This window comes from Sturnira hondurensis, unplaced genomic scaffold (genome assembly GCF_014824575.4).
Source record: "Sturnira hondurensis isolate 20B ecotype Veracruz unplaced genomic scaffold, ASM1482457v3 Scaffold0013299, whole genome shotgun sequence".
NCBI classification, from domain to species: domain Eukaryota; kingdom Metazoa; phylum Chordata; class Mammalia; order Chiroptera; family Phyllostomidae; genus Sturnira; species Sturnira hondurensis.
Genome location: NW_028085930.1, coordinates 4,296,930 through 4,302,929, shown reverse-complemented (window position 1 = coordinate 4,302,929; position 6,000 = coordinate 4,296,930). Strand labels below are relative to the sequence as shown.

Below are 6,000 nucleotides of genomic sequence, written 5' to 3'. Positions count from 1 at the left end.
AAATCTAGGATCAGACTCCCTCCCTCGTATTCCCAACATTCCTTGTGGATACTTTCCTGCTTAGCACATCTCATCTTATGTGATAGGCAGGATTCTAAGATATCTCCTAAGGTTTCCCCACCCTACCCCAATGTAAATTTTACATAATCTCTGGGAGAATGAATATGATGGATTTTATTCCCACAATGTTATAGTGTATATGCTATATGGTTGACCTTAAAATAGGGAAATTAACCAGGCAGTCCTAACATAGTCACAATAGCCCTTTAAAAACAGAGTTTTCTTCAGCTGGTTGGTAAATAGAAAGTCACAGAGAATCCAAGCATGAGAGGGACTCAACCCAATGAGCTTCTGTGTTACTAAGATGGACTAGGAGTTGCTGTAAGGACCTAGGAGCTAAGAGCAGTTTCCAGCTGACAGCCAACATAAGAGTGGGAACTCTAGTCCTACAGCCTCATAGACCTGAATTCTGCCACCAACAAGGATGAGCCTGGAAATGGATTTTCCCACAGAGCCTCCAGACAAGAGCTCAATCCAGCCAGCAACCCTGACTTCAGCCTTGTGGCACCCCACGAAGATGTGCCACGCCGAATACACAAAACTGCGAGCTAACCTTAAATCACTAAATTTGGGGCAATTTGTTACACAGCAAGAAAAAAATGACATATATTGTAATTGTCTGTTTACATAGATGCCCCCTCACCGACTGAGCTCCTTATAGTAGAAGTTGCCTTTTTAGTTCACGTCTGTATCACTAATACCTGTCTCGGACATGCCCAGATGAGGTAGTGGATGCTCCAGTGGATGCTTTAGAATCCTAAAAAAAAGGAATAGACTGTTAAAAGGGAATAGAATACATAAAAAATAAACAATGAAATTGAGATGGGGAGAAAGAGAGGGTTTTGTCCCTTTGTAAATTTTGCAGCATGGAGCCTTCTTCATCTGTTAGGAGTGTGTCCTGTATTTGTCTCTTGCAGATCAACCCCTTACAACACCAAGAGCTAAGGACATATGCCCTGATATGGCATCTATTATTGTTGTATCTAATGTCTCTTCTCTTTAAGGTAATGTTGCTTTGTACTGGGAAGGTACAGTACCAAGCCTCCCACCCAGAAGATCACAGTGAGTTGACTCTGCTTGTCTGTATTCCCTGGAAGCTAAGGCAGTTAAACTCTTCCATCTAGAAGCTGGAGTGAGTAATATGATGACCCTGTGACAGTCAGGTTTATTCCTGGAGCCATAGGGGCACCTAATTCCTCGTGTCTAGTGGCAGATCAAGTGGTACCCTGGGACAGCAAAGGCTACTACACTCTGGCCCAGCTGCCCTGTTTTGACATCGTTCCTAACTTCAAGCTCTTGGTGTCTGCCCATATTTCAAGCTGATTCTCTAGCCTCCTACTGCATCTCTGAGCCTCCAACAGACTCTTTTTCTGTTTAAAATACCCACAGTTGGTTTCTGTTGTTTGCAACCAAGAACCCTGACTGATACAAACTCTGAGCATGCTGAACTGACAGCTGAGTGCTTTTTCTATTCCTAAAAGACTTGGAGACTTATAAGCTCTCTCCGTTACCTGTTGCAGCAGTCAAGGTTCTCAGCTGAGAAAAAAAGAACTCCCCCTCACTGATTTAAGTGGAAAACATGTTTGTTAAAGGAAAGTGCTACCTCTCGGCATCTCTGGGAAGCCCTGAATCCAGAAACATTATGCTACCCTCCAGATTGCTCCCATGGGGTCTTTGCCAGCATCCCCACAGGCAGAGAAGTCACAGGTCTCAGCAATACTGTACACTTCATAGCTAACTCTGGATGCTGAATGTCTCTGCCCCTTCCCTGGCCAGAATGGACTTTTCCAGACACCAGCTTCCTAGCATCACTGGCTTCCTAACTGAAACCTGACACAGGTGCATCTGGTTGGAAGAATCTTAAGCCTGTACTCCATTCAAGAGAAGCTGGTAAAGCCCATTTCTGTCTTCTCTCCAGGAGGCAGACTCAGAAGGCAAGAAATTCCCCAAACATCCAAACACAGAAAAGGTGCCCAAGAGTGCTGGGTCACCAAGTGGCTTGGCAGCTATCCTACTGACCAGAAGCAGCCTCGCTATATCTGTTAACAGTGTTAGAAACACCTTGCATCAGAGAAATCCTTCCTAGCACCTAACCAAACTCCCACCTGCTGCAAAGCTCTAATTTAACCCCAGTCCTCTGTAAACTGTCTTCAGTGCAATTCTACAAGAGCTTACCACCACCTCCAAATATGTACGCAAAGACATTCAGTCTCCCTCCAATTTTCTTTTATGCTGGTTAAGAAGTAACAAGTATTGTCTCCTTCCCTCTCCCCTGTGACTCCTTGGATCTTTAGTCGCCCCCAAAGCCATCCTCTCAACTATTCAAACTTCTCTTCGATTGCTCTAAAACTTCCATTCCTTGAATCATTCTCCACCAGATGACATAAATGTTTTCATTTTCTCTCTTCATGCTGCCCCCCTCCCCAGTTCAGACCCTTAGCTACTTGATCCAGTGAACAGCATCCGTGTCCCGCCCCCAGGCTCATCCAACTCTGCTGGGCCATGCTGCCCTGTGGGCAAACCACAAAGGCCTAGTATTATGGGGTGTGCAGACCTACAAGCACAGCAGCCCTCCCACCACTTGTCACTGCATAGCAATAGTGCATACCTGGCTCAGAGATCGCTGGAATATCCGGTGTTCAAACAAGGTGCAAGTGGGCACACTACTGCTATGGAACAGAACTCTGCGCTAAGACTTACCCAAGCTGAATGTCTCTGCCCCTTCCCTGGCCTGGCACTTTACTTCTCTGACCTTCAGATTCTGCATCTGCAATGTTCAGATAATAATCATATTTGCCTCACAGAATTTTTGAGAGGGTTAAATGAGGTGAAGAATTAAAGTACGTACAGTAAGTGTTCAATCTATGTCACCTCAGAGGGATGACATGAAGAGCCAAAGTGATTATGGGCTCTAAAACACTGCAAAATACAAGAATCCCATATAATTTCAGAATGTTATTAACATCCTAGCCACTAATATTATTTTCACAAAACTAAGTGAAAAGGTATGGGAACAGCCTTGATTAAATGCACTTTCAGCCCTGGCTGGTGTGGCTCAGTGAACTCAGTGCCAGCCTGCGAACCAAAGGGTTGCTTGTTCAATTCCTAGTCAGGGCACATGCCTGGGTTGTGGGCCAGGTCCCCAGTGGGGAGCATGCAAGAAGCAACCACTCACTGATGTTTTTCTCCCTCTCTTTCTCCTTCCCTCCCCTTCTCCAAAAATAAATAAATAAAATCTTTAAAAAATACACTTTCAGGGAGGATGCTACGGGGTTCCCATAAATTGCCCTGAGAAGGGAGAGCGAGTGTGATGGTTAACTTTATGTGTCAGCATGACTGGCCTAAGGGACACCCAAATAGATGGTAAAACATTACTTCTGAGTATGTCTGTGAGAGTGTTTCTGGAAGAGATTAGCATTTGATGCAGTAACCTGAGTAAAGAATGAGCCAATTCCTATAATAAATATATATGTATGTATATATTCTATAATTTTTCCAGAAAAAAACCTTGACTAATACAGGGAGTATACATCCATTACAGACATTCCTAGAATGGTTGAGCTACCCTTGAGCTTTACAGAAGCAGAGACTGAGGGGACAAGACCTTGCCCACAATAGACAGTGGCAGAGATAGACCTTGAATCTAATGCTCCCAGGTTAGTCACCATCACCCTGGCAGAACAAGGTCTCCCACTGGCTGTCCTGGACCAGACACAGAACTCCAGACCCACCCACACACCCCAATCAGGTTTCCAAGAGGCTCCAAACATCTGCATCACCCCAAAAAACTAACTTTGCAAGTACTCAAAGTTGGCAGCTCCCTCATGAGTCACCATGACTTCAAGAGTCAAGGGCACATCCACATCCTCAGTGCCTCCCCCACCCCCTGCATGGGTTTGAGGTCCCCTGCCCCTCTATTAACCTTTTTAAGGAAAATTTTAAATGAAAACAGCAATTCAAGGGTGAATTTTGAAGCTGTTATTGACATCAACACCACACTGAGAACTAGTCCAGTAGATTCTGAGTAAGAGCAAAGATGGGAGATTTGGGGAATGAGGACAGAGCAGAGTTAAAAATAGATTGACGAAGGTCAGGAAAATAATGCAAAGAACACTTTTGACATAATAAATAGGATTTTTCTATATCAAAAGCCAATGCTAGGGGCCACTAAGGAACATAGGAGACTTTGGAGAGGGAAGGGTTAATGAGAGCCATCTCATAGCTGTTCTTCTTCTGAGGCTCACCCCAGACAGGAGACTGAATGAGATACCTGCCTTCAAGGATGTCATAGCATTCTGCACCTCCTCATCATAGTGTTTCCATCTCACTAGCCATGAGCTCTTCAAGGAAAAATTAGGTCCTATTGTATCCCTGATATGCAGAGCCTGGCAAAGAGTATTTACTGGCTGGGTTTATGGAGGGTACCTCAAGGAGAATCAATCTGCCTTCATATGTTTGCAGTCCAGTTGTGGAGTAAGGCCTTTCAAATCAAAACTGCTTCCCATGAGATCTGGGACACTGCTGGTCCCCATAATTCCTTTAAATTCAGAGACAACTCATGGAGTACATTATCTAGAAGACCAGAACCCCTCCTCTGTGGTTAGCCCAGGAGCCCAACACATAGGAACAGAATTTCAAAGTTCTAAAGAAGATGGATAGGTAAGTATGGCAACCTGTGTGAAGAGGAACTACGCTACATACATATCATGGTGTTGGCTTTGCATAGCTGGTACTCTATTTTTAATGGGATTGAATGTTTCAGCTCAATTTTTTAAACAAAGTCTTATTTTAAAATTGCTTTTAGTTTTACTTAATATAAGAACAAAAATAAATGTCAGTGGTTCCTATCAAAGAATATATACATAATCTGTCCAGAATGTGTCCAGCCACGTAACATGAAAAATAGACATTTAATGAAGATACCAGATACAAGAAATATTGTACATAGGACAATGACACCTCAATCCCCTTCAAAGTAGGCACTTTGGGACCTCACACAGTTCTCCCAATCTCCATCAGCTGCCCTGTTGTGTTTTCCTGAGTATCATCAATGGTCTGAAATATCTTCCCTTTTAAAGGTGGTTTTAGTTTTGGGAAAAGCCAGAAGTCACAGAGCACCAAATCTGGTCTGTAGAGGGGCTGAATCACCTGGGTGATTGGATGTTTCACCAAAAAACTCTGCATGAGATGTGATGCGTAAGCAGGTGCATTGTCATGATAAAGGAGCCAATCACCAGGTACCCATAGCTGCAGTCTTTGAGTCATCCAAATAATTTCTTCAGAGGACTGTTCAAGCTTAATGCAAAATTCAATGCAGATTCATTGCTCTACTCTCTCAGTCATTTTAAATGTAACAGCTATAGAGTACACATGCTCACTCAATGGTGGCATCTACCAACCCCACTGACTAGTACAGTGAAGTCATCATTGTTCACACATGAGCATTCCAGTCCACTCTCCTTGGCTGCCAGGTCACATTGATGTCACACAAACTGTTCTCGTTATATTAACAATGGCTGGACTTTTTCTGGACAGACCTCATATGTGTATGTAAACAAGGCATATCAGGGATGCGAGAGGTCTGGGAAACCCCTGGAGATCAGAGGCAGTCTATGCCCCAATGTCCCCACTACAGGACTGTCATTTTCTATAACACCCAACCGACTGCCCAAGTCCATTTCTTCCACTGACTGCCTTTTACCTGAGTCACAAAAAAAGTCTTCCAGCTCTACCATGGAAGCCCTTGGCTTTCACAAGACCTCATGGCAGGGCCCAAACAAAGGAAAACAGGTAGAAAGAAAACACATCACATTCAAATGTGCTTTTCTGTGAGCCCTACCGTCTGCAATGCTAATTCAGGAAGCAGCTATCAATTTTCTATGGGAAAGAGAACTAAGGAAATAGGATGCTTGCTGGGGAGTCGGGCCAGATGAAGGCTAA

At 43.9% G+C, this 6,000-nt stretch overlaps 1 long non-coding RNA gene across 1 annotated transcript in view; it reads right to left on the bottom strand.

The window, feature by feature from the left end:
• Positions 1 to 1,836: 1,836 nt before the first annotated feature.
• The window catches only part of LOC118997548 (uncharacterized), a 160,856-nt gene continuing 156,692 nt past the window's right edge, over positions 1,837 to 6,000 (bottom strand). Inside the window, exon 4 of the long non-coding RNA XR_005068681.1 lies at positions 1,837 to 2,570. This is a non-coding gene — a long non-coding RNA (uncharacterized LOC118997548). The remainder of the gene's footprint in view (positions 2,571 to 6,000) is intronic.